General features: G+C 34.6%; 3 pseudogenes; all 3 read right to left on the minus strand.

Moving 5' to 3' along the window:
- Positions 1-1,735: 1,735 nt before the first annotated feature.
- Positions 1,736-3,607, minus strand: LOC145600706 (anthranilate N-benzoyltransferase protein 2 pseudogene; annotated as a pseudogene).
- Positions 3,608-9,922: 6,315 nt separating this feature from the next.
- Positions 9,923-11,575, minus strand: LOC145600707 (anthranilate N-benzoyltransferase protein 3 pseudogene; annotated as a pseudogene).
- Positions 11,576-12,513: 938 nt separating this feature from the next.
- On the minus strand, positions 12,514-14,191 carry LOC145600708 (anthranilate N-benzoyltransferase protein 2 pseudogene; annotated as a pseudogene).
- Positions 14,192-18,986: the final 4,795 nt, after the last annotated feature.

Raw genomic sequence — 18,986 nt, forward strand, 5'->3', positions numbered from 1 at the left:
GATTAGTTATAATTTTAAGTTCATACAAGTATTAGATAAGATAAAAACCTCCTACTTTGACCGACTTAATTATCAATACTTTTATACGAAGTATTTTGTATTTCTACACGATTCATGGGCGGTGTTGGCACTAATACTTGATCTACAAGTAAATGATTAGGATTATATTTAATTTCATCAGAATTCAAAAAAGTCAAATTAAGGTAGATGTACTCATCAAATAAATTTGATCATCATTTCTTCGATTGAAAATCAAAATAACAAATTAAATGTAAGGTAGAATCATACATATTTCTCAAACAAAACCCAAAATCACCCATGTAATAATATACAATCATTCATGCTTAAGGTATATACATATGCCAAAAAAAATCCAAAAAATGAACATCTAGCTTAGTTACTATATTTGATGTATAGAATATCTTCTATTACCAAGTTATAGCAAAAAATATGAATGAAAAAATAAAAGAAATAAGCTTCAATGATGGTTGATAAATAGGGGAGCTTTGAGATGATCCGTGATGACCTGCTCCTCCTGCTCCAATAATTACCGGAGGTCTCCTGCTACTCGATCTTCCACCACCGCCACGACTTCCACCACCACCCCCACGACCGCCACCGCCACCACGACCTTCAACCATATTTATAAGAATAATATTTAGAAAAATGCAAATAATAACCATATATGTTGCTCCTTTTCTTTGAAATGAAGACATTTTTATGAAAGTTTAGTTTTGTATGTATGTGTTAAATTGTGTAAGTCTATTATTTAGCTTTTTAGCTAAACGTATATATAGTATAAAAGGTATTAAATGTATATGGTTTGTTTGGGATTTTAAAATACTCGTTTTTGATTTGTTCATAGTTTGACCAACTTATAATCATTTTATACTTCGTATATAATTAATAGATTGATATAATGTGAGCTGGATTTTTGTAAGAACGTTGACGAAGTATCTACGTTAGTTATTAGTTGGTCCGCATGTTGAAAGCGGAGTTAAGGGATTTGATAGATTGCTAGTCCACTCATATATGCCAGGATATATATGCAATTATAATGATTTTTTAAAAATTAATACCTTCCTAGTAGTTGTTTTGTTTTTTTTTTTTTTTTTTTTTGGACGGGATAGAGATAATAGTTGTTAACCTCGTGTGTTGTTCGTGCTAGTCGGAATGTTAGACTGAAGAAAAAATATGTAAAATAATATTTATGATATTTAGAGGATTGACTTCTAATAAATTTGTTTGATCAACTAGGTTAACTCTAAGACACCTTTAACATAGACTTATAAAAGCTTGTGGTTTAGATAAATAAAAATATACTTTGAAGAGATGATTTAAGGTTCGATTCTTACATACTTAATGTGCAAGACTTGCCACAGTCTGTTTTAACCTTGAATTTCAAAAAAAAAATAAAATAAAAAATAAAAAATAAAAAATTTTGAGAGACGAAGCAATGCAGCTATGCAAGTGGGTTGCCAAACCATAGATAATACAAAAGTAATAAGCATTAAGTATAAGGTTTACTCTATGATGTAAGAAAGATTTAGGGGATGAGATAGAATAAATTAAATACTTTTTAGGTTCAATTCTCCCTCAAATTTTTAAAATAAGCTTTTTACACCTAGGTATAAGGTGCACACAAAACATGAAATTGAACAAACAACTATCGTTGGACGCACATACTTCTATATGTACCCAAGTGTATGTAAAATGGGTTGTCACAAAAAATAATTCAAAGTTTGCTGCTAATAATGTTGTAGAAGTACTCTTTAAAAGCCTTGACATGAGAAGTGAACAACTTGATAGTCACAAAAAAACTTCCATCATCAACCGAACTTGGCACAATGTAAGATTTTCCCTCAAATTTGGTTCCATTTGTGCCAGTAAATACAGGTCCACCCCATCCAAAATCAGCTTCACGACAAGGCAATTTAGCCCAAGAATTTATTGACAAATTTGGACAAATAGTAGCTTGTGGCCCATGAAAGATATCTATAAGATCTGACCGTGATTCCAACAAATCAATTGCTGATTTCAAATACTCAATATCATCCAATCTTTTTATTGCTTCATGAATCTTTTTCACTGCATACCACAGTGGTTTGCTTGTAATATCTCCTGCCTTTTCTACACAAATTGCATGAAAGAGGAGATTACCACAATACCCTTGTGGTAGCCCTATGTCCTTCAATCTTGATCGTCCGTTTACCAATATATATAGTTTGACATCTTGATCATCGGGTAATCCACGTGCCATGCATACACTGCGCCAAATGTGCCCAGCTTGAACCTCGAATGTACTTAGCTTGTAATTTGTTACTTCTTGACGAGATGTTACTTGTAGCTTTAAGATGTTAACTTGTTCTTTAGTGAGCTTGAAAATGCACTCTGTTGCCGTCATAAGCATCTCACCTAATCAAATAGTGAATGTCGTATTAATTTTATGAAACCTTTAATAGAAATTAGACACTAGTAAACTATGTCCAATCCAACTAAATTATTTGAGAATTGAGAATTGGCCAGATCATACCAGACCGGACTAGGGACGGAGGGAGTATCCGAGTATGTTAACATTCTTTGTATACGGAATATCAACATGTAAATTAAAAAAATAAAAAATAAAAATAAAAAACCCAATCTCCTTTTCTCTAAAATCTAATAAAAAGAAAAAATTGCCTTTGCTCTAAATTTAATTTGATCATAATTTTGTCATACATGTATGTACTGTGTAAAGTCTTCTTATGTATCTTTTGATTTTTAACTTATCACTTTTCTAAAATAACTTTTCCTCACAAAAAAAAAAAAAAAAAAAAATAGTGACACTATATAATGTTTTCCTCAATAAAAATAATTGTGAATATATGATATCCAAAGTATAAACATTACAATAGTTAATAGATGAAATGAAATGAAACATATATTCACCTGATGATCCCTTTGGGGTTAAAGGGGGTAAGGGTGGCTCATACTCTATGTGCCGAAACTTAACTTGAGGCGGGTCACGAGGAGCAAGGTAAGTAGCCCTATCATGAACCGGATAAACATCGAGGTCTAACCCGCTAGCTAATCTAGCCCATGAGTTAAAAAAGTGAAAATGAGAAGATCCATCGGCTACATGGTGATGTGGTGCAAATCCAAGACATACACTCCCGCATTTGAACCGAGTTAGTTGCACTAGTAGTAAAGGGAACGAGGAAAGCCCTCCAGAGTATTCGCATTTAGGGAACACCACCTTTCTAAGTTGAGAATCCGGCCTCAAGTAGTCCCCTAAATCGGCTAGACATTCAGTTGATTCTGCCTCGATAAACAAGGCCCCTTTTGCATTGCAATCGATCTCATACCTTCCATTTTCATCGTTAAATTTTAATCTACCCGCCATTGGGTAGAATGGCACTAAGGCTTTACTAAGAGCCTCCTCCAAAATGTTGGTATCAAAAAATTTAGAACAAGACGTTGTATTATTAGGAGAGTAGAAGTAGAGAACATTAGTGTGTGAGTAAGGTGCACGTATGATCATGTCTAACTTTGATAGCCAAAGACTACCTTTCGGAGTCTCCTTAGCAGGGCGCACCATGGTTGATTTTTTCACTTTGATGCTGCTCATTTTTTTTTATGATTTGATGACTAATTCTAAGGTTCAAAGAAAAGGATAGATCAAGAAAGGGATATACAAAGTGATGAGCTTTGTCTTTGACACTTTAGATATGGCTTACCAAAAGTGTACTATATAATATATTAAACTAGCCATAAATATTTATAGGCATTTTTTATTTGGTATCATTGTAGTTTTGGCTTTTTCCGATTTACGTACTGAACTGAGCTGAACTGAACTGAATTGTTTATGAGAGAAGGAAATTAGGGACTGAACTGAACTGATTGGAGCTGAACTGAACAGAGTTGAACTGAAATTAAGCTGAAAAGAACAGGCCCTTAGTAGTTAGTACCCACCCAATTGTTATTCTTATTTCACATGGTACCATTGTAATTTTGATTTTTTTTTTTTCTGTACTATAGCATCTCGTTAAACACAAAATTAGTTTGGAACAACCCTATAAGGTAATAAACTCATAATGACTCCTAAAACTTTAACCGAACATTTATTTTGCAAGAAGCAAATCAAAATATATAAATTGAGACATTTTTCTTGCACCAAGACATTTTAAGCGTTTTTTATTATTTTTTTTATATTTTTTTTACCATAAACTTAGCCTTGCAAAGCTCCAGGGCCTGATGGTATGCACGCAATTTTTTATCAAAGATTTTGGCATATTGTCGGAGACGAGGTAACTGCCTTTGTTAGTAGTATATTACATGGCTCTATCTCCCCTAGTCGTGTTAATAACACTAACATTGTTTTGATCCCCAAAATTAAAGATCCTCGTAGTACTTCTGAGTATCGACCCATTGCATTGTGTAATGTTCTTTACATGCTTGTGTCTAAGTCTATTGTTTTAAGACTCAAATCTGTGCTCCCTGATATTGTTTCGGAAAACCAGAGTGCTTTTGTTCCGGGGTGCTTAATCACTGACAATGTCTTGATTGCGCTTGAGATTTTTCATACGATGAGACATAGGAGTAAAGGGAAGAAGGGGATGATGTCCTTAAAGCTCGACATGAGCAAAGCCTATGACAGAGTAGAATGGGGTTTCCGCGGAAAATGCTTCTTACTATGGGTTTTGATGGTAGATGGGTGAACCTGGTTATGGATTGTGTGTCTTCTGTTTCTTTCTCTTTCGTGATTAACGGAGGAGTCTGTGGGTCGGTTCTCCCAACTAGGGGGCTCCGACAGGGGGATCCTCTTTCCCCGTATCTATTTATTCTGGTTGCAGATGTTTTTTCTAGAATGTTGCAGAATAAAGTGAGAACGAAACAGTTACATGGGGCTAAGGCTAGTCGCAATGGTCCTGAAATCTCTCATCTTTTATTTGCGGATGACAGCTTACTTTTTACCCGAGCCAACTGGCAGGAATGCTCAGTTGTAGTTGATATTCTCAACCAGTATGAAAGAGCATCCGGACAAAAAATTAATTATGAAAAATCGGAGGTCTCGTTTAGTCATGGGGTAAGTCTTGAGCAAAGAGAAGATTTGATGAGTGTGCTTAACATGCGGCAAGTTGATAGACATGAGAAGTATCTTGGCATTTCGATGATTGTGGGAAGGTCAAAAAAGGCAGTGTTTGAGGCGGTGATTGATAGAATCTGGAAGAAATTACAAGGGTGGAAGGAAAAACTTTTATCTAGAGCCGGCAAGGAAATTCTTCTTAAGTCGGTCATCCAAGCCATTCCAACTTATTTGATGGGGGTCTACAAATTTCCAAGAGATACTATTCAACGTATTCACTCGGCTATGGCTAGGTTTTGGTGGGGTTCGGATGGTGTTAAAAGAAAGACTCATTGGAGAAATTGGGATGCTATGTGCACGTTGAAATGTCTTGGGGGTATGGGGTTTCGGGATCTTAATGTTTTTAATGACGCCTTACTAGGTCGTCAAGTGTGGAGGCTAGTCAAATCCCCGAACTCTCTTCTTGGTCGTGTGCTTAAGGCCAAATATTTTCCTCATAGTGATTTTCTTGAATCTTCACTTGGTCTTGCTGGTAGTTATTCATGGAGAAGTATTTGGTCTTCTAAAGCCCTCATTAAAGAAGGATTTATTTGGAAGATTGGGGATGGACAAAAGGTGAATTTATGGAGTGATCCGTGGTTTGCCGATGGTGAAGGTAGATTCCTACAAAGCCCTGAAATTTCTGGTTTGAATATAGTGAGTGATATCATTGATGCCGAGAGTAAGGAGTGGAGGTATGATGTAATTGAGCAGAATTTTAGTGAGAGGGATGCAGGGTGTATTTTTGCCATTCCCCTTAGTGAGTATGGCATGGAGGATGAGATAACTTGGGCTTTCTCCAAGGACGGAGAATACTTGGTTAAAACAGCATACCTCGTGGGCAAAGGATGTGACCTTGATTCTTTTCATCAAGCATGGGTGGAGATATGGAAGGCTGAGGTTTCTCCAAAGGTAAGACATTTCCTTCGGAAGCTATGCACGAACACTCTTACAGTCAGAAGTCTCTTGAAGTACCGTCACATGATTGATGATGCGATTTGCCCCTGGTGCTACTCCTGTGAAGAAACTCCAACTCACGCTCTGGTGGAGTGTGATCGTGTGAGAGACTTATGGGATGCTTGTCAGTGTTCTGCAATGACCAATTGGAACGAGTCTGATTCGTTTTGTGACTTGGTAGTGAGCTGGAAATCTTTGGATAAAAAGATGGTGCAAAGGGGTATGATTCTTGCCTGGTGCATTTGTGGGGGAGCGCAACCTGAAGATCTTTGAAAATAAATGCACCCCTAATCACATACTTATTGATAGAGTTAATAGATATGTTGATGAGCAAGGTTCATATGCTAAGCGAATTTATGCAACTACTAGGCTAAAACCTCCTCAAATCCCCAACAAATGGACAACACCTCCCTGTGGACTGGTTAAACTTAATGCTGATGCCTCCCTATTTGATTAGGGATAGACTGGGTTGGGTGCTGTAGGGCGTGATTCTGCTGGTAATGTCCTCTTTGTAGCTACAAGACGAGTTTGTGCTTCTTGGTCTCCTGAAATTGCAGAAGCCAAAGCCATTATGCTAGCACTGAAGATGGGTAAGAAGCTCAAGTTGGATGAGATAATTCTTGAATCTGATTGCAAATTTTATCATTGACAAGCTGTCTAAGGGTGCTATGCTCTCGGCTGACATTGATAAAATTCTTAGTGATATTATTCTCTTGTGCTCCAAGTTTAAATCTGTTTCGTGGTCTCATGTTAAGCGTGACAGCAATTGTGTTGCGCATTATCTAGCTAAGCTTATTCCTTTTGGTACCGAGCAATCTTGGGTTAATCATTGTCCCCAAGAAGTTGCTCCATATGTACTTAAGGACCGTATTGTTGCTAATTAATATATGAGCTTAGCTTGTTTTCAAAAAAAAAAACTTAGCCTTAAGGCCGCTAAAGGCTAATATATCCTCCTATAAAACCGGTAAATTTTTATGGCACCCGAATCAAAGGATACATAATATTGTTAAGATAACCGAAATATAAACAAGGTAACTAAATTTTCTTAAGGCTAAACACAAGGAAACCTAAATATATATACACAATAATATTTACACTATCTTTTTCAAAAAAAAAAAAAAATATTTACACTATCTTAAAAAATACTGTGTATTACGTTAACCGATCAATTCGAAGTATTTGCTGCTAATTGTGGCTCGTGTTCTAGACTTCTAGTACGAAGGCTGAGCTTCTTGGAGTATCGTGAGGACATAATGTAGTATTGTAGCTTGACTGCTTGGAATGGAAATCATCGAAAAGCCCAGCTCACTGTTCATTCGCAGGTGGTTGCGAGAATTTTATTAGACGAGTGCCCGTCTAACTCTCAGGGCCGGCCCGGAGGGGTAGGCCTCGAGTGCGACCTTCTAGGGCCCACGCCAGAATTGGGCCCAAAAATTCAAAGAAAAAATCAATTTGCATAGCTGTAGAATTTAAACTATCTAAACTGTAGTGTTTACTCGTTAAAAAATAAGCTACTTTTAAAAAAGATAATAAATGCATTTAGTAAGCAATTAATATTAAATTACTTAGATGTCAATTAGGTGGAGATAATTATGCAATATAACCTCTTCTTCTTCTTCTTCTTCTTCTTCTTCTTCTTCTTCTTCTTCTTCTTCTAATCTTCCGATTTTATGAGTATCTGTTTCAAAATATTAATCTTTTCAATTACACCGTTTCATATTTATTCAATTACCGAAATATTATGCAAAGTTATTACTCCAGTATTGTGTATGGAGACTTATTATTCAAATAATTTAAGTTATTTTCATTGTCTTATATTTAAAGCTATTGCGTGTAAAAAAAATTTGTTTACGTAAGGGGCCCTTTTCTTACATTATGCCTAGGGCCCATAAATTTCTAGGAACGGGACTGCTAACTCTCCATACATTCATATCATTAGTTGATGTAAGGCTCTTATTTCTCGTTGTTTAAAAAAAAAAAGCTCTTATTTCTCGTGAAGAATGGGAGGTTACAGTCCATCATTGCTTTCGATAGGCTAATTGTGTTGTGGATTGGTTAGTTAATTTTGAGATGAACTCCAATTATAAAGTAGTAAGCTTTGAAGTGGTCTCTAGTAGGGGTGAGCATAACAGGATACCCTCTTAAATTTCTTAAAATCGAAATCGGAACCTGCTGAATAGGTTCCTGAAAATTGTGAACCGGAACAAAAACTTGCAGGTATATTCCGATTCAGGGTACTCTGTCTTAAAAAATTGTAGGGTCATAAATTTACAGCTTGCAAATATAAAAAACCCAAAATAGTTGTTTACCAAATTTAATACATATAGTTATAACAATTATTTTTTATTTATATTAAGTAAAAAATGGGCTTAAATTGATATATGATTTGGGCTTAAGTAACACTTTTATTAGGTTACACGGTACCCTACAGGTTTCGGTTCCAAAAAATCGAGAACCCGTACCGAAACCTGTTGCAAAAAGTTCTCTATTTTACTACCGAACCGGAACCTCTTGTACAAGTTTTAGTTCCAAAATATGTGGTTCCTAACAGATTTCAGTTCCGATTTAGGGTACCTTGAATTTTTGCTTACCCCTAGTCTCTAGGGAATTTCGTGTCGTTTTATTACAGGACTTGTGTGGACTTGAGAGATCGAGGCTTGTGCCGACTTCGATAGGGGCCTAGTCTGTATAGTCTTTGTTGAGTTGTTTAATTTTTGCTTTTAATTTGATGTGTTTATGTTTTGTTTTAGTTTTTCGTTTGTTGCCTTGTTTTGGGACAGAAAGAAAAGGAAAAACACAATGAGTGGGACTAGCTTTTATACGATTTGTTGTCTTTGTATTGTTTTTATTATTTTATTTTGGAATTATTCTTGGCCTTTTGTTTGTTTCTTCCATAAACGAGCCTGCTTTCTTTGCTTATGTAGAAGATAATACCAAAATTTCACCTTCATAGATCTTCTTGAAATATCTCCACCGTGATTACAGTAGCTTGCATTATGCATAGTATAAATATCTATGACTTATCTTTGCTATATATGCGCATATCCTTCTATTATGTAAATAATACTCCGTATTTTTTGTTAAGACTTAGGATATTGTTAGATATATGAGATATCGGAAAATATGTGTAGAGATATGAGATATCGAAAAATATATTACATACATATCTTCCGATATCTCATATCTAATAGAAATTATTCCCTTTCCTTAACTAGTTTATTTTTTGATACATCCTTAATTAGTTTATTTTGTAAATTAGTTGGCTTGGAAATTTGTACAATAAGTTTTTTTAAAAAAAAAATTATGTAATAAGTACCGTGTAATACTTTTTTTTGTATAGGGGTGAAAGTTCGGTTTGTGATATGGTTTATAGCCCAAACCAAAACCTAATCATATTATTTCGATTTGTGATCTTTCAAATTGCACTACATTATATTTCCACTGTTTTTTTTATAGTTGCAACACTTCTCATTTCACGCTTGCCGATGCATGATTTCAATCGTGAATATCTTTAGTTACCATTACGTAAAATTATAAACTTTAGATATTAAATTAGTATAAATCGAAATGATTATAACAAGACCCCACATGACTATAATTTTACTTATGTATAAATTGTCAAAGCTAGTCAAAGTGAACCACATGAATATTGTAAAAGTCAAACTGTTGCAACTATAAAGAAACGGAGGAAGTATTTTTCATTTTATTCAAGGTAAAAACTTGTAAGCAAGATGCCAAAAAGGCAAAAAATAACAAGATTTGCCACTTTATATTAGCGTTTTGATGAACTTCAAGTAGAATGTACGTAAAAAAAAACAACCTTCCAAGAATCGTGCAAGATTCACATTAATTTAGACTTAATCAAATTTTACTGTTAATCTTGTAGAAATGCTCCTTAAAAGCCTTCATATGAGGTGTGAAAAGCTTGATTGTCAATGAAAAACTACCATCCCCTGTTGAGCATGGTGTAATGCAAGTTTGCCCCTCAAATTTGAGCCCATTAATACCTGTAAATATGGGCTCACCCAGCCCAAAATCAGCTTCATGACAAGGCAACCTAGCCCAAGAATTTATTGAGAAATTTGGGCTTGTATAAGTTTGTGGCCCATGAACAAGATCCAATAGATTTGGATGTGATTCCACGTAATCAATAGCTGATTTTAAATACTCAATATCATCCAATTTTTTAATTGCTTCATGAATCTTACTCGCAACATACCAAAGTGGTTTACACGTGACATCTCCGGCCTTTTCTACACAAGTTGCATGAAAGAGGATATTACCACAATACCCTTGTGGTATTCCCATGTCCTTTAATCTTGACCGTCCGTTTGCTGTGATGTAAAGTTTGACGTCTTGATCGTTTGCTAATCCACGCGCCTTGCATACACTGCGCCACACGTGCCCAGCTTGAATCTCAAATGTACTTAGCTTGTAAGGTGTTACTACTCCTTGAGAAGTTGCTTGTAATTTTAAGCAGTTAACTTGGTATTTAGTGAGCTTGAAGATACACTCTGTTGTCGTAACCATCTCACCTAAACAAATAGTGAGTTTTGTGTTAATTTACGAAAAATGTACATACTTTTCGTATTCCAAAATAATTAACACGTTGAATTTTTTCATTATTAACGTACTTAAATTTTTGCATAGTTTTTTTAGTAACGTTTAAAAACATATCGTGACGCAAAATATATATTGTTAAATATATATTAATATAAAGTTTTATAATATCAACTTTAATATTTTTGAGTATTAATTAATACAATAATATAGATTTAAGGTCAAACTAGTGCAATAACATGTGTGTTAAATTTAACTGTGTCAATTATTCAGAATCAGATGGAAAAAACAATCACCTGATAAGCCCTTTGGAGCTAAAGGAGGCATAGATGGTTCATACTCCAAGTGTCGAAACTTAACTTGAGGAGGGTTACGAGGAGCAAGGTAAGCAGCCCTATCATGAACAGGATAAACATCAAGGTCTAACCCTCTAACTAATCTAGCCCACTCATTGACAAAGTGATAATGTGAAGAACCATCAGATACATGGTGATGTGTTGCAAAGCCAAGACATATACTACCGCATTTGAACCGAGTTAGTTGCACTAGTAGTATAGGGAACGACGAGACCTCTCCCGAGTAGTCGCACGTAGGAAACAACCCCTTCATGAGTTGAGGGTCGGGACTCAAGTAATCCCCGAAATCGGCTAGAGCTTCCGTTGATTCCGCCTCGAGAAATAAGACACCCTTTGCATTGCAATCGATCTCGTACCTTTTGTTGTTATCGTTAAATGTTAGCCTCCCCGCCAACGGATAGAATGGCACTAAGGCTCTACTAAGAGCCTCCTCGAAAACGTCGGTATCGAAAGCGTTTGTATAGAGGTGGAGTACATTAGTATGTGAGTATGGTTGGCGTATTATCATGTCTAATTTGGATAGCCAAAGACTACCTTTTGGTGTCTCCTTAGATGGACGTACCATGGTTGATTTCTTCACTTTGATGCTACTACTCATTTTACTACTATAATATTGATGAGTGTATAAAGGATAAAGAAATTATTGTAAATGAAAGATCAAAGTAATTTCTAATATGAAATTAAATAAGAATTGGGGTATACAAATAAAAATGGGTTTTTGTTGGGATAAACTTTATTATATTTGAAGGTGAGTGTATTGTAGTAATTGCATTGGGATTAAAATGTGGATAAGTGAAGTTGTACTTATAGATGAAAGCTAGAGTTAAAGTGTGACTACAAGAAGGCTGGATTGGTAGAAAATGGAGGTGCAAATTTGTGGTGAGGATTGAGGAAGGAGGTTGCATGGTTGATGGATGGTGTATGAATTGTTTTGTTACACGTAGAAGATTGTAATTTGCATGCAGTAAAATTTGTAATGTTTGGGAACGTAACTTTTAAAAGTTTATATAAATGATGGCGATGTTACTGATGGAGGTAGGGATTTTTTTTTTTTTTTTTTTTTTTTTTTTTTTTTTTAGGGAACTGGTTATTAGGCAATTTATTGCAAATCAAGAGCCGTTAATTCGTCAAAGTGGTAAGACTTTGGGGATGGAGATAGGGATGTTATAAAATGAGTTTTATTTCCTTTTTTATTTTATTTTTGGCTAATTCGTAGTTTGAAATGCTAATTTATAAGCTTGGACTTTGATATACGTTCATATATACTTCCTACGTTCTCATTAAATATTTATTATGTAGTACTTCATTCGTATTTTCCAATGCAACTTGACAAAAATAAGGCTTTGATTCTTTGAGGTATGTACTAAGTTGGCGGGATTTGAAGAGAGTCCAACAAAACAATGCAATTTAAAATTTGAAACCTTTTTTTTTTTTTTTTTTCCTTCTCAATCATATAGAGTAATATCATAAGAAAAGTCGATCATGCCCGAACCTTACAATGATCATTAAAATCATACAAATTTCACAAACAAATATTCAAAGTTTGCTGCTAAACTTGTAAAAGTACTCCTTAAATGCCTTCATATGAGAGGTGAAAAGCTTGACAGCCACTGAGAAACTACCATCACCATTACAACTTGGTACAATGAAAGTTTGCCCTTCATATTTAATTCCATTAATGCCAGTAAATACAGGTTTACCCCATCCAAAATCAGCTTCATAACAAGGCAACTTAGCCCAAGAGTTTATTGAGAGGTTTGGGCTGGTAGTTGTTTCTGGCCCATGAATAATAAGTTCTTCTAAATTTGAATGTGATTCCACAAAATCAATTGCTGATTTCAAATACTCAATGTCATCCAATTTTTTAATTGCTTCATTAATCTTACTTACAACATACCACAATGGTTTGCAAGTGATGTCTCCTGCCTTTTCAACACAAGTTGCACGAAAGAGGAGATTACCACAATACCCTTGTGGTAGCTCCATATACTTCTGAAATCTTGACCGTCCGTTTACGAATATGTAAAGTTTGACGTGTTGATCGTGTGGTAATCCACGTGCCATGCATACAGTGCGCCACAAGTGTCCAGCTTGAACCTCAAATGTACTTAGATTTTGATTTGTTATTGCTTGAGATGTTACTTGTAGTTTTAAGGTGTTAACTTGGTCTTTAGTGAGTTTGAAGATACATTCTGTTGTCATAACCATCTCACCTGATAAAATATATAGTGACTTAGTGAGTGTCGTGTTAACATATATTAGGTGTAGCATGAAAAGTTTGTGATTGACATACAATAGTAAGATATTGCTTTAACAATTATAGAAACACTTAAGATCGACATGTACTAATGTATACTTTATTTGTTACTTTAATATTGTAATCTAGATGATATAACTAATTAATTAGCCTTATAAAATCGCAAATTATAAGAATCTATAAATTTATAATGGTAAAAATTAAGTGATCTGCTGAACAGTATTAGTGTGAACGATGCAATATTTAAGAAACTGAAAGAGGTATATATATATATATATAATTACCTAATAAGCCCTTTGGTGGTAAAGGGGGTAAGGATGGCTCATACTCCAAGTGTCGAAACTTAACTTGAGGCGGGTTGCGAGGAGCAAGGTAAGTAGCCCTATCATGAACAGGATAAACACTGAGGTCTAACCCCCTCACTAATCTAGCCCATGAGTTGAAGAAGTGATAATGGGAAGATCCATCAGCTACATGGTGATGTGGTGCAAAGCCAATGCATACACTACCACATTTGAAGCGAGTTAGTTGCACTAGTAGTAGAGGGAATGACGATAGCCCTCCCGAGTAGTCACATTTAGGGAACACTACCTTCCTTAGTTGAGAATCCAACCTTAAGTAGTCCCCAAAATCGGCTAGAGCTTCAGTTGATTCTGCCTCGATAAACAAGGCCCCCTTTGCATTGCAATCGATCTCATACCTTCCATTTTCATCGTTAAATTTTACCCTACCCGCCATTGGGTAGAATGGCACTAGGGCTTTGCTAAGAGCCTCCTCAAAAATGCTGGCATCAAAGATTTTTGAAGATGTATTATTGGGAGAATAGAAGTAAATAATATTAGTATGTGAATTAGGATCGCGTATGATCATGTCTAACTTTGATAGCCAAAGACTTCCTTTCGGAGTCTCCTTAGCAGGGCGCACCATGGTTGATTTCTTTACTTTGATGCTACTCATTTTTTTGTTATGATTTTGATGAATATTTCTTATGTTTACATCTTACATAAGTTTAGCATAAGTGTGTTATATACTAAAATTAAACGACGTACTAAAGTTGAAATATTATATTTTTAATACAAATCCTTAAAATGTACGTTATCCATTAATAAGAATTCGTATTATAAATGTAACGTGATGCGTCAAAAGTGGTGTTTAGCATTAATACGATCTCTTGGGTTTTTGTTTGTTTAATTCTAGCTTGATCGATGGAATTTGATTTAATTTCTTTGTTTACTTGTTTTAATTATTCAAGTCTTTTACTCCTTTTCAATTACTTGTTTTAATAATTACAACCTGAAATCCTAGCTTAGCCCCTTAATTAACAAGGAGTATAAATTTAGCAATCAGGCTCCAAGATTAAAGGCATAAGTTTTTTGATTTTCTCGCCAAGTTTTTTCTAGATCTAAAGTATAATCGATCGACTTTAATTTTAATATATCTTATGTAATTTCTATCCATTTTATTTATGGATTGAATTTGTATTTGTTTTGATGTATAAGCAAGGATGCCCTTGCTTATTTAATTTGACCTCCTAGCATCCGTTGATGCTATGAAACAATTATATAACCCTGCTTATAGTTGGTGAGTCCGCCCCTGTCCCACGTACTCACTTTTAGGGGTGTCCATAATTCGGATAACAACCGAAATCCAATCCAATCCAAACCGAATTATCAATTCGGATCGGATCCGAACTTTAAATCGGATTGGATTGGATTGAGATTTTTTGGAAATTCGGATTTTCGGATTGGATCGGATTTACCCTAATTGGATCCAATCCAAACCGAAAACTGAATTGTAAAATTAAGCTTGTATAAATATGTATTTCTTTATTTTTTGAAGTTTAGATCAAATACTTACTACTACAAAAAATAAATTAGGGAGACTTTGTATTAATTAATTAATGACTTGACGTTGAACTATTTATTTTACTCATTATTTTAAAGACTTTTATTTGTATTAAATTATAATTGTATTAGGAGCTAAAAAATAATGTATTATAATTCGGATTTTCGGATCGGATCCAAATAACCGAAATTTAATTCGGATTGGATCAAGAGAGAAATTCGGATCGGATCGGATTGAAAAATTGAAAACCGAATTATATTTCGGATTGGATCGGATTTGGACTAAATCCAAACCGAAAACCGAACGGACACCCCTACTCACTCTAGGAACAACAAGACTTTTATAGACTGTGATCAAGTGTGACCAAGTGATTTCACTATGGGTATGGTTGATGTACCTGATTTTCATTTATTTGGTTTTATCTTATCTAATATGAACTTATTTAAACTTATTGGACCTTCAATTGTAATTTGAACTTAAATAACCTTTACAAACCTTTATTAGAACTTATTTTTCATGAATAATTGAAAATGAGGTGAATGACATGTATAAACCTTGGATTTGATACATATTGAGATATCTCTATTGTCTAATCAAACAAAATAGGATTCTAGAAGAATGGGAACGTAGCTCCATTAAGTGTCAAAATCATACCATGATAAAGGCATGGTTCTAACCACACAATTAATCAATTAATAATCAAGCAATAGCATAGATTACACGGCTATTAATTATGTCACCAAGAAATTAATCAACGAAGCCGTATAATAACTATATAATTAAGAAAAACAATTTCAAGGAAACTTAAAAAATGCAATAATGAAAAAAAGCACACATCAACGGCTCAACGCTTATACTATAAGCGTAACGAATTGAATAATCGCAGCACATACGCTTAAATCCTTGCCAACGACACAACGGATGCAATGGCGGCGAGAATCAAGGCTGGGAAGGGAGCAAGTGAACTAGAAGCACCATGGTCATGCTCACCATTAGGGCTTGGGGCATGGTCATGGTCATGACCGTGATCATCGTGGCTATGGTCGTGGTCGTCAGCTGCCATTGCAGCCACTACCATGATGATCAAACAAGCAGCAAATATGTAGGTCTTAACACGAGAATAAGCCATTGTAATTAAAAGAGAATCAACTGCTCGTATTTTGATTAATGACTCTAAATTTAGAACTTAAGTAGTAATAATTGGTAACGTTTTATTTTTTGTTGGTTTATTTAGCTACCATAACTTGGGTTTATATAATGACCTATTGGCCAGCCAAAGGTTATCTAATATCTATCATCATGATATAACGACATAATGTGTTAATGTCATAATGATGATTATATTGTACTTAAAATTGTACTTTCAATACGTATTATTGCACAGCACGACTTCTATTTCTTTTATTGTAAAGCTAATCATAATTGTATTACGAGTAATATATTTGCATATTGAACCAATTGAGAGTTGACATTTTAGATTTTATGAATAAATGAATGTCATAACATTGTTGTCAATTGTCACCACCAAAAAAGAATGACAGAAAACAGAAGCTATAAGCAAAAAAATAATTAGAAATTTACACTAACGAATAAATTTCTGAATCATTCAAAACAATGTCTGACTAACATTGTATTCTCAATTCCGTACTTCAACCCAAGTGAACGGGGCACAAGTGTACAACTAGGACAAGAAAATAAGAAAAAATAAACTACAACAAAATAATACTCTCCTCCTTTAAACTACTAGGGGTAGTAGACACACTGCACATCAAAACATTAACCGGATAATCTTTGATCGATCGAGTAATTTTTGACTGGGTAACGTCTGGCTGAGTGAGTAACCCTTGACCAACCAAGTTACCCCTAAATAAGTAATCCCAACTATATGGTGTGGCCAAGGTTTTTTTTTTTTTTTTTTTCAGAAACTACCTATTAAAACTAAGAATTTGCGAGAAATTACATATTAAAAAATGTTGTAATAAGAAACGACGAGTACTTAATACAGGTAAATTATTGTAGAATACTACTTATAACCGGAATTCCACTGTCAACCTAATTTTCTGGCATTGACACATGCCACCTCAAAACACCCCCAAAACCACCGCGAGTATTGGTTTCAAAGTGGTAAGGGCGTGGTTGGGGATATTTCTAGTTGATGGGGGTAGTTTCGAGCTACAGTCGTTTTGGGGGTGTCTTGAAGTGAGTCAATCGTGGAAATCCAGCCAAATGAAGTACTTTTACATTATTTTAGTATGTATTAGGTAGTTTCTAATAACATTTTTTTATTAGATAGTTTTTCACAAATTTTGGATTTTATTACTTAGTTTTTGACAAAAACCCAATGTGTTAAATTATTCTCCTTGCTTTATTGGCATGGGATTATTAAGGCTAAAGAATAGGATAGTGTTAAATTTCGAAACAAAATGAAATGGGCCTGGGCAATCCAAACAAGGAGGAGGAGAGTTTGGTCCACAAACAAGGCTTTGGAGCTTCCATACCAAAACCAATTGACAATAGTAGGAGTTACTCCTCTACCTTATAAAGTGGAACCACCTCTCCTCTTTCTCTAATGTGGGACACTCACAAGTGATACACATTGGGTTCCAACACTCCCCCTCACTTGTGAGTGTCCTTACAATTAGAGCACACCAGAAGGTACAATATAAATCCTCTTTGGGAATGAACATCCAATAGAGGCCCTTTAACCAGTGGCTTGACAAATACCCAGTTATAAACGACCCAACAAACTTGTGATCTGATACCATATTAAATGGACCAACTCAACCAAAAGCTTAAGCTGATGGTTGAGGCCCAGAAAATGTTTTATACTCTATCACTCCCCCTCACATGAAAGGCCCTTTAGGCTTCAAAAGTGGATCCGACACAGGCCGACCCATACCTGGTGCGAATTAATACCACTTTAAAGGAGGGGTGGATGAGATTCGAACCCGTAATCTTTGTGAACCTTTTAGATAGATACTCCATAGTAGAAAGGTGATAATAATAATTTTGGTTATGTTTCAAATAGTTAGAACTTAGAAGGATGAGTGCTTATGATGCAAGTTAAGTTTGAGTTTGGGGTATAGCTCAACTTGACTTGTTATCATATCAAGTCAAGCTTAATCAAATCGAGTTTTGACCGGGTTTAAGTTTATTCAAATTTGACTGATTCGAGGTTTAACCGAGTCGATCTCGAGTAACTAGCTTAGCAGATAACTTGATGTATACCTTTGTAGAACACCTTATTATGTGTAATATCTCCTATTTAATTTTGACTTTTGAGAATATACATTTGGTGATATGTATTTTTAATAAATAGAATACTATATATAGGAATTCGAGTTTCCCACGAGCATTCAAGTCGAGTAATAAGCTACTTGAATCGACTCGACTCATTAACATTTTAAGTTAATCTCGAGCTTGAGTCGAACTCAATCGAGGTGAGTTTTAACTGAGTCGAACTCGAGTAGTCTACCAGTTGTCTCATCTTATAAGAATCTAAACTCTTTTTTTTTGTGTGTAAATTAAAATAGCTGTAAGTAAAAGTGATTTTATTTTATGTTTTTTTTTTTTTTTTGGACAACATGATTTTAGATTTATATATCTATCAATTTTCTTTTTTTTTTTTTTTTTTTTTTTTTTTTTTTTTTTTTTTTTTTGACAACCTGATTAGATGTATATATCAATATAGCTTGAGACTTGGCATGGTATGTAGTTGGTAAATACATACAATAATCCATCTATGCAAATATTATTATATAAAAAGAACATTTTTTTATCATAAAAGTTTGATTAATCAACGAATTACACACAATAACCGAAAAAACAAATAAATCTGCAACAATTTGATTCGAAACTAACCAACTTGAGTAGATTGAGATAACAAACGTGCGGATAATATAATTAA

This window comes from Chenopodium album, chromosome 21 (assembly GCF_948465745.1).
Source record: "Chenopodium album chromosome 21, dcCheAlbu1.1, whole genome shotgun sequence".
NCBI classification, from domain to species: Eukaryota; Viridiplantae; Streptophyta; class Magnoliopsida; order Caryophyllales; family Amaranthaceae; genus Chenopodium; species Chenopodium album.